The sequence below is a fragment of the Mustela nigripes genome, chromosome 14, assembly GCF_022355385.1.
Source record: "Mustela nigripes isolate SB6536 chromosome 14, MUSNIG.SB6536, whole genome shotgun sequence".
In the NCBI taxonomy this organism is placed as follows: Eukaryota; Metazoa; Chordata; class Mammalia; order Carnivora; family Mustelidae; genus Mustela; species Mustela nigripes.
Genome location: NC_081570.1, coordinates 86,448,286 through 86,456,729, shown reverse-complemented (window position 1 = coordinate 86,456,729; position 8,444 = coordinate 86,448,286). Strand labels below are relative to the sequence as shown.

The window sequence follows — 8,444 nt, the reverse complement described above, 5'->3', positions numbered from 1 at the left end:
TGTGTATTCTGTTGCTTTGGGATGAAATGTTCTGAATATATCTGTGATGTCCATCTGGTCCAGTGTGTCATTTAAGGCCTTTATTTCCTTGTTGATCTTTTGCTTGGATGATCTGTCTATTTCAGTGAGGGGAGTGTTAAAGTCCCTACTATTATTGTATTATTGTTGTGTGTTTCTTTGATTTTGTTATTAATTGGTTTATATAGTTGGCTGCTCCCACATTGGGGGCATAGATATTTAAAATTGTTAGATCTTCTTGTTGGAAAGATCCTTTGAGTATGATATAGTGTCCTTCCTCATCTCTTATTATAGTTTTTGGCTTAAAATCTAATGGATCTGATATAAGGTTTGCCATTCCTGCTTTCTTCTGATGTCCATTAGCATGGTAAATTCTTTTCCACCCCCTCACTTTAAATCTGGAGGTGTCTTCAGGTCTAAAATGAGTTTCTTGTAGGCAACATATGGATGGGTTTTGTTTTTTTATCCATTCTGATACCCTGTGTCTTTTGACAGGGGCATTTAGCCCATTAACATTCAAGGTAACTATTGAGAGATATGAATTTAGTGCCATTGTATTGCCTGTAAGGTGACTGCTACTGTATATTGTCTCTGTTCCTTTCTGATGTACTACTTGTAGGCTCTCTCTTTGCTTAGAGGACCCCTTTCAATATTTCCTGTAGGGCTGGTTTGGTGTTTTGCAAATTCTTTCAGTTTTTGTTTGTCCTGGAAGCTTTTAATCTCTCCTTCTATCTTCAATGATAGCCTAGCTGGATATAGTATTCTTGGCTGCATGTTTTTCTCATTTAGTGCTCTGAATATATCATGCCAGCTCTTTCTGGCCTGCCAGGTCTCTGTGGATAAGTCTGCTGCCAATCTAATATTTTTACTATTGTATGTTACAGACTTCTTTTCCCGGGCTGCTTTCAGGATTTTCTCTTTGTCACTAAGACTTGTAAATTTTACTATTAGGTGACGGGGTGTGGACCTACTCTTATTGATTTTTGAGGGGGTTTCTCTGCACCTCCTGGATGTTGATGCTTGTTCTCTTTGCCATATTAGGGAAATTCTCTCCAATATACCTTCTGCTCCCCTCTCTCTTTCTTCTTCTTCTGGAATCCCAATTATTCTAATGTTGTTTCATCTTATGGTGTCACTTATCTCTCAAATTCTCCCCTCATGGTCCAGTAGCTGTTTGTCCCTCTTTTGCTCAGCTTCTTTATTCTCTGTCATTTGGTCTTCTATATCGCTAATTCTTTCTTCTACCTCATTTATCCTAGCAGTGAGAGCCTCCATTTTTTATTGAACCTCATTAATAGCTTTTTTTATTTCAACTTGGTTAGATTTTAGTTCTTTTATTTCTCCAGAGAGGGCTTTTATATCTCCCAAGAGGGTTTCTCTAGTATCTTCCATGCTTTTTTTGAGTCCAGCTAGAACCTTGAGAATCGTCATTCTGAACTCTAGATCTGACATATTACCAATGTCTGTATTGATTCGGCCCCTAGCCTTTGGTACTGCCTCTTGTTCTTTTTTTGTGGTGAATTTTTCTGCCTTGTCATTTTGTCCAGATAAGAGTATATGAAGGAGCAAGTAAAATACTAAAAGGGTGGCAAAGACCCTAGGAAAATATGCTTTAACCAAACCTGAAGAGATCCCAAATCATGGCGGGAAGAAAGGGGATAAAAAGAGGTTCATAAAAAAAAAAAAAGAAAGAAAGAAACAATTAAAATAAAGAAAATGAATAAAGAAAAAATATAATATATATATATATATATTAGATAAACTAATTAAAAACGTTAAAAAAGAAAAGGGTAAAAGTTAAAAAAATTTAGCAGAAGAAGAGAAAAAAATTGAGAAAGAAAAAAAATTAAATTAACAACAAGACTAAAGAATCACAGGGAGAAAGCCATGAGTTCTGTGCTTTGCTTTCACCTCCTCTGGAATTTCGCTGCTCTCCTTGGTATTGAAACCGCACTCCTTGGTAGGTGAACTTGGTCTCGGCTGGATTTCTTGTTGATTTCTGGGGGAGGGGCCTGTTGTAGTGATTCTCAAGTGTGTTTGCCTCAGGCGGAATTGCACCGTCCTTACCAGGGGCCAAGCTGAGTAATCAGCTTGGGTTTGCTTTCAGGAGCTTTTGTCCCCTGAACGCTTTCTGTAGAGTTCTGGAGGATGGGAATGAAAATGGCGGCCTCCTGATCTCCAGCCCGGAGGAGCCGAGAGCCCAGGGCCCCACTCCTCAGTGCGCCCTCAGAGAACAGCGCCCAATTACTCCCGTCTCCGTGGCCTCTGGCCACGCTCCGAGCTCACTGAGCCTGCGACCAGTTCAAGGTAACCCCGAGCTAAGAGCTCACTCTTCGGCTCTGTCTCTGTAGCCAGCTTCCCCATTCTGATACCTTCAAGTTCTGTGACACTCAGACACCCCCGATCCTTCTGTGACCCTGCGGGACCTGAGGCCATGCTGACCCTACATGGGCTTCACCCCAGTTTAGCCTCTGGAGCGATGTCCCTCAGCGGAAGAGACTTTAAAAAGTCCTGATTTTGTGCTCCGTTGCTCCAATGCTTGCCGGGAGCCGGTCCCTCCCCACTGGGTCTATCTTCCCCTCGCTTTGGATTCACTTCTCTGTCAGTCCTACCTTTCAGACAGTGGTTGATTTCCTGTTACTAGAATTGCTGTTCTTCTCTTCGATCTGCCGTTGGATTTGGAGGTGTTTGCAATCTTTAGATAAGCTATCTAGCTGATCCCCTGCTACCTGAAGTAGACTCAGTCTGCTACTTCTCGGCCATCTTGACTCCTCCCCGCAAGATAGGTTTTTTAAAAATTAGGAAAATAAGGCTCAGAGGTGGAACTGCATAGAAGACCCAGCTTCTAGGAGACCCAGTCAAACCGAAATTCAGATTCCTTGCTGCTTGCCACATGTGCTTTCCAGACCATATCTGACAGGAAATGCATTTTCTGCAATGCGTTCGTGCATTCCCTCAAACGAATATTTAGTAAGTAGTGGTTGAGTCTTTATATAGTAGTACCTGCCAAGTGTCAGGCACCATGCTGGAACACAGGAGGGAACGAGTCATACAAAAATCCCCAATATCAAGGAGTACATTTATGCAGAGAAGAGAGAGAAGAAATAAAAGAAATAAGCAAAATATATAAGAAACCAGATGGTGGAAGTACCATGAAGAAAACTAGAGCACGAAGGGACCAAAGGTACAAAGCAAAGGGAGACTGTAGATTTCACTGGGTTGGTCAGAAGAACCACACCACAATGAGCATTTGAACAAAATCTTGAAGGAGATGAGAGACTGATACGTGGATATCCATGGGAGAGCATTCTGGGGAGGGAAACAAGAGCCAAACCACCACGTGAGAGTGTGTCTAGCACTTTCAGACAAAAGCAACGGGGGTGGTGTGGCTGGGGCAGAGCGGAGAAGTCAGAGTATGTAGGAGAGGATGCCGGGCCTGTCTGGCTTCCACTCTACATGAAGTGGGAAGCCATTGGAGAGTTTCGAGGAGAAGAGTGACAGGTTGTGGATTACATTACCATTTCATGTTGGCCACTCTTTGAGAATAGTCTGGAAGTGCCCCTGTAGAAGCAAGAGAACAAAATTCAACCAAATAAATTTTAAAGATCTTAGTGGTTTTGTTCAACAATTCATGAATGAGGTAGCATACCATCTAGCAAATAAAAAGGAACTCTGAGGGGCGCCTGGGTAGCTCGGTTGGTTAAGGGTCTGACTTTGGCTCAGGTCATGATCTCAGGGTCCTGCGATTGAATCCCACATCTGGCTCTCTGCTCAGCAGGGACCCTGCTGATCGTCTCCCTTTGCTCCTCCAGGCCACTCCTGCTCTCTCTCTCTCAAATAAAAAGATAAAAAGTCTTAAAAAAAAACCCCACACCAATAAGTTCTTATGGGGTGTCTGGGTGACTCGGTTGGTTAAGCGATGGTCTCTTGGTTTCAACTCAGGTCCTGATCTTAGGGCTGTGCAATCACACCCCTTTTCAGGCCTTAGGCTCAGGCGAGGTCTGCTTAAGATTCCCTTCCCTCTCCTTCCATGCTCTCTCTCTCTCAAATACATATGTAATTTTTTTTTTTTCTAAAGGAGCTCTAAGGAGCTGTACAAAGTGGAAGATGATTATAGGCAGAAAGAGGCAGGACAAGAAAACTTCTAGCAAAGAGTGGATTGCTTCAGGCAAAGTCTCACCTTCCTCAGGGGAGGTCAGAGAGGCCTATCAGACAATGACCTCACTAGCATTGACCAGGTAATTCCAGGTTGACTGGCCTAAGTTTCCATTCCTGGGAGAGGTTGAAACTGTAATTAATATAGGTAGTAAGTCTTGGTTTGGGGACATGGGCTTAGTACAAGTAACTCCATTCTGGACCTATGATGTCTTTTTTTTAACAGAAGAAAGAATGCAGAACAGTAGACAAGGGTCTCCCTCTTTGTTATTCAAGGTATTCTTAATCGCTGGCAGGCAGGAGAATCTCTGAAAGAACTGAACAGGGATGTTCATCAGGGGAGCCATCAGCCCCCTCACAGTGGGTCACCCACCATCTGCGTCACCCTTTTCAGTATAAAATGGCTGGATAAACCAATTGCAACAATATTGCTAAACAGAACAGCACTTGGAAAGAGATTGAGCCTGATGAGCATTAATGGAAAAAAAGAGGACTAAGGTATGTCTGTAAACCTAATAAAGCAAATACAAGGAAAGAGAATAGCTTTTTTTCCCTTACCTGATCATCTATTTGTATGAAAAGCAGTGGTATTTACCCCCTCTGCAGAGAAAGATTTTGGGACAGACAAATTTCATAATACCCTATAGGCCCACTCCCTTGCCACACCCTCCATTTAATTTTTTTAAAAGATTTTATTTATTTATTTGACAGACAGAGATCACATGTTGGCAGAGAGGCAGGCAGAGAGAGAGAGAGAGGGAAGCAGGCTCCCCGCTGAGCAGAGAGCCCGATGCGGGGCTTGATCCCAGGACCCTGAGATCATGACCTGAGCTGAAGGCAGAGGCTTTCACCCACTGAGCCACCCAGGCACCCCCCTCCATTTAATTTTGACTACTATTTTCATTTACCCTTAGGGTCCACTCTTGAACACTCTGGCTTGGGCCCAGTGGGATAAGACAAAGGTAACATCAAACTGAATCGTGATAGAATGCCACATAGCTCTCAAGAAAAACCGTATCCTGATGGTCTCTATTCTGACAGCCTAAGCTTTATAATTCTGTTATAGCTTCATCCAGGACTGATAGAAGAAAGCATTAAAGTATCAAATAGACCTTGATTAGAAACTACTGAAGAAAATATCTTCATGGTTTTTGTGTGTGGTACAGGGGAACAAGACCACTGCAATTCAATATGATGATCACATATTAAGAGAAGAAAACTTGAAGAGCTAAGTAACAAATAATAATAAATAAGAAAGTGATCTTACAAATTAGGTAATATAGGTGAAATCATTTTGGGAGTTTTAAAGAGTTTTAGAGACACAAGCTGGTGTTATCAGGTAAAGAAAATCAGGGGATGTCATGGTAACAGCACAGAATCTATTGGCCAGGCATTTACTTTTAGTATTATGGGAATAAAGACTTCACGGTGAAAATATTTGCATTTCTAAAGCACTTCTCATTCTTTTAAAAAAGCTGTATATGTACAAGGAAAGAAATTAAAATATTACAATATTATAAACTGTGCATTATATCTGAATGCTAGGCCCTCAACTCTTTTCCTCAAAGACAACCAGTTTCTAGTTTCTTCTGTAGCCTTCCATATCTATCTGTCTGTCTGTCTATCTATCGATCATCTATCTATCTATTCATTCATATTTCTTACCTATATCTCTGGAATAAAAACAATTGGTTGTCACCTGACAGCTTTTCTTTACTCTTTCACATTTTGTGGGTTTTGGTATAGTCATCACACCTTATACTGAAAAATAAGTGACATTCATTTTTTTTTCTCTGAAAATATTCAAGCAATTGGTACATATGTGAACATTTAAGTTGCAGTTTTGTCTTCAAAAGCCCACTTTACAATTTACCAAGGCAATCTGCCTGACCCTGTTAGAGGTGAGAACTTTAGGATCAGTGCCTGCCCTGACAAAATCCTTAAATGTTTGCTGCTTAGGATTCCTGTACTCACTGCATTCAGTGGGAATTCAAAACACGCTGAGAAAGCAGCGCTGATTCATTTAACCATGGGCTTTGGAGGGAGGCTGCTTTCCTGAATACTTCCCAAAGAAGTTATGTTAGGTGACTGTCCTCTGATTCCTGAGTCTTTCTTCTTTATGGAGTCTGTTAAGTATTTTGTGACTCTAGGGAACATTTCAATACAAAACTGAAATACTTAGCTAGAGGAGGAGAAGGAAAAAAATGTTTTAAAATTTATTTTTATTTAAATTCTATTAATTAACATACAATGTATTATTATGTATGTATGATACATAAAATGTATCAGAGGTAGAGTTCAGAGATGCATCAGCTGCACAGAACACCCAGTGCTCACTCCATCACGTGCCCTCCTTAGTGCCCCATCCCCCACCCCCCTCCCCTGGAAAAATGAAGATCCTATATCCTTTGAATATGAAGCTTCACTTGAGGCACAGAAGCCCACTGCATTACGTTTACCATTTCCTTTCTTCACTGGGTGCCATGAACGTGTTTCCCCGACGTATGCAGATGCTCCAGCACATACAGATCTGGCCAGGAGCTTTTTCATACCTTTTTGCCAGCTGCAGAAACTTGGGTGACTCAGGGCCTTCCCTCTGACTAATGGTCAGTAGTCTCCTAAAGTGTGTTTATTTTTTTAACAATAAACTGATTAGCTTCTGAAGTCTTTGGAAAGGATGAAAGGCGACCTGTTAGAGACTAGGGGAGGTAGGAAAGGAATCCTTGAAAAAATAAAGATCCGCCATATTTATGTTATCGATTTTATAATTTAATGTGAGAAAGGACAAAACGCAACTATTAGGAATAGTTAAAATAACAGATTACATTTACACATAGCTGAGGTATTTCAGGAAAGTGTGCACAGAGCCCTCTGACACAGGACTTCCTCTCACTCCAACGTCCCAACTACCCCCCTTCCTAAAACAAGAAGCTCATTGACCTCATTTGTTTCTGAAATGGCTATTTCTTAAAAAATGAAACTTTTGCTCTGAATCCTTTTTGCCACATGAGGAAAATACAACTGCCAGTGTACAAAAAGTTTCCCAAAATATTCGTATAGGCTGTTTGGGACCAGGCAGATAAAACAATAGCCAATTGAATTTTCCCCTTTTCACCTAATTGTTTTGGTGGTGGAAAGACCTAAGCAAAGCTTGGCTGAGCACCAATCATTCATTCTCTACAGCTACTCTTCAAGATTTCATGCTGCAGAGTGTGCTGGAATAAAGAAGTTCAAATTGACATTAGAATTAATCGTACTAATGATAGCATTTTCTCTGGAGAAAAGGATTTCTGGGATTCTATAAACTTGGAAGAGAAAGAACTGAACATATGGGATGAAATGGAGTTTATCAGGTACATACGGGATGAAAACAGATCACGCACTCAAACAAATATAAAACAATATACGCTTACTTAAATTAAGTGAAAGAGAGAAAGAAAAAACACAGTCATACCTGAATTAAGACCTCTGCTTCTCGATGCTCCTAAATCCAACCCTTACTGCAATATGCTACAGAACTCAAAAACCGGCCAGCTTCTGCTTTGCTCTAAACCGAAGACAGTGTACCATGTAGGGAAAAGGCTCGTAATTCCTGTTTCCTTTCTTTTCTAGAGTACAGCTTATTGCTTTTCACTGCTCGGGAGAAAAAAGTACGAGATTTGTGGGGGCTTTTTCCCTCTCACCTCATCCGTAGACCCAGATGAAGCTTTGATCCTCACCCCTTCAGCATTTCGATTCATTTCAAGGCCCTGGGTCGGTGCTGATGAGAATGGGACCAACATTTTAAAAAGAGATTAATTATGCCGAGAAATGTCCGCTGTAAATACTGCAAGAACACTGAGCCAACCCGCCAGTGTCTACTGCTATTTACAGGAAACTGTACAAAACATAGTACTGGAACAGAAGGGAATAGGGCATGTGCCATACACTCTGAAGATGCAGAAAAATTTCAACGTAAAATGAATTAAGGACCCACCGAAGAAAATCGAGATTAAGACGTTCAAATACATATGTGCTTCACGCACACACGCACACCCCAAATGAGCAAATAAAAATCCTTAAAAGTTAGTCCAAAAACAATGTAAAACCCTATTGTGGTAATTTCAGGGCTCTATTCTTCTACAAGACAGATAGCAAGCTAGACGCTCTGTTCATAACAGCAAAGACAATTGTTCCAAAGACCTAGTCACTAAATAATTTAAAAAAATAAATAAATAAAACTGAAAATAATTACATCAGCATATGGACTCTGGAAAATTTCTTCTACCGTA

The 8,444-nt window shown here is 40.9% G+C and overlaps 1 long non-coding RNA gene across 1 annotated transcript in view; it reads right to left on the bottom strand.

Annotated features, from left to right (window-relative positions):
• LOC132002257 (uncharacterized) overlaps window positions 1-8,044 on the bottom strand; it is a 13,843-nt gene extending 5,799 nt beyond the window's left edge. The window contains exons 1-3 of the long non-coding RNA XR_009399780.1: window positions 7,893-8,044; window positions 7,628-7,806; window positions 3,537-3,579 (exon numbers count right to left, since the gene is read on the bottom strand). This is a non-coding gene — a long non-coding RNA (uncharacterized LOC132002257). The remainder of the gene's footprint in view (window positions 1-3,536; window positions 3,580-7,627; window positions 7,807-7,892) is intronic.
• Between the last annotated feature and the right edge of the window lie 400 nt (window positions 8,045-8,444).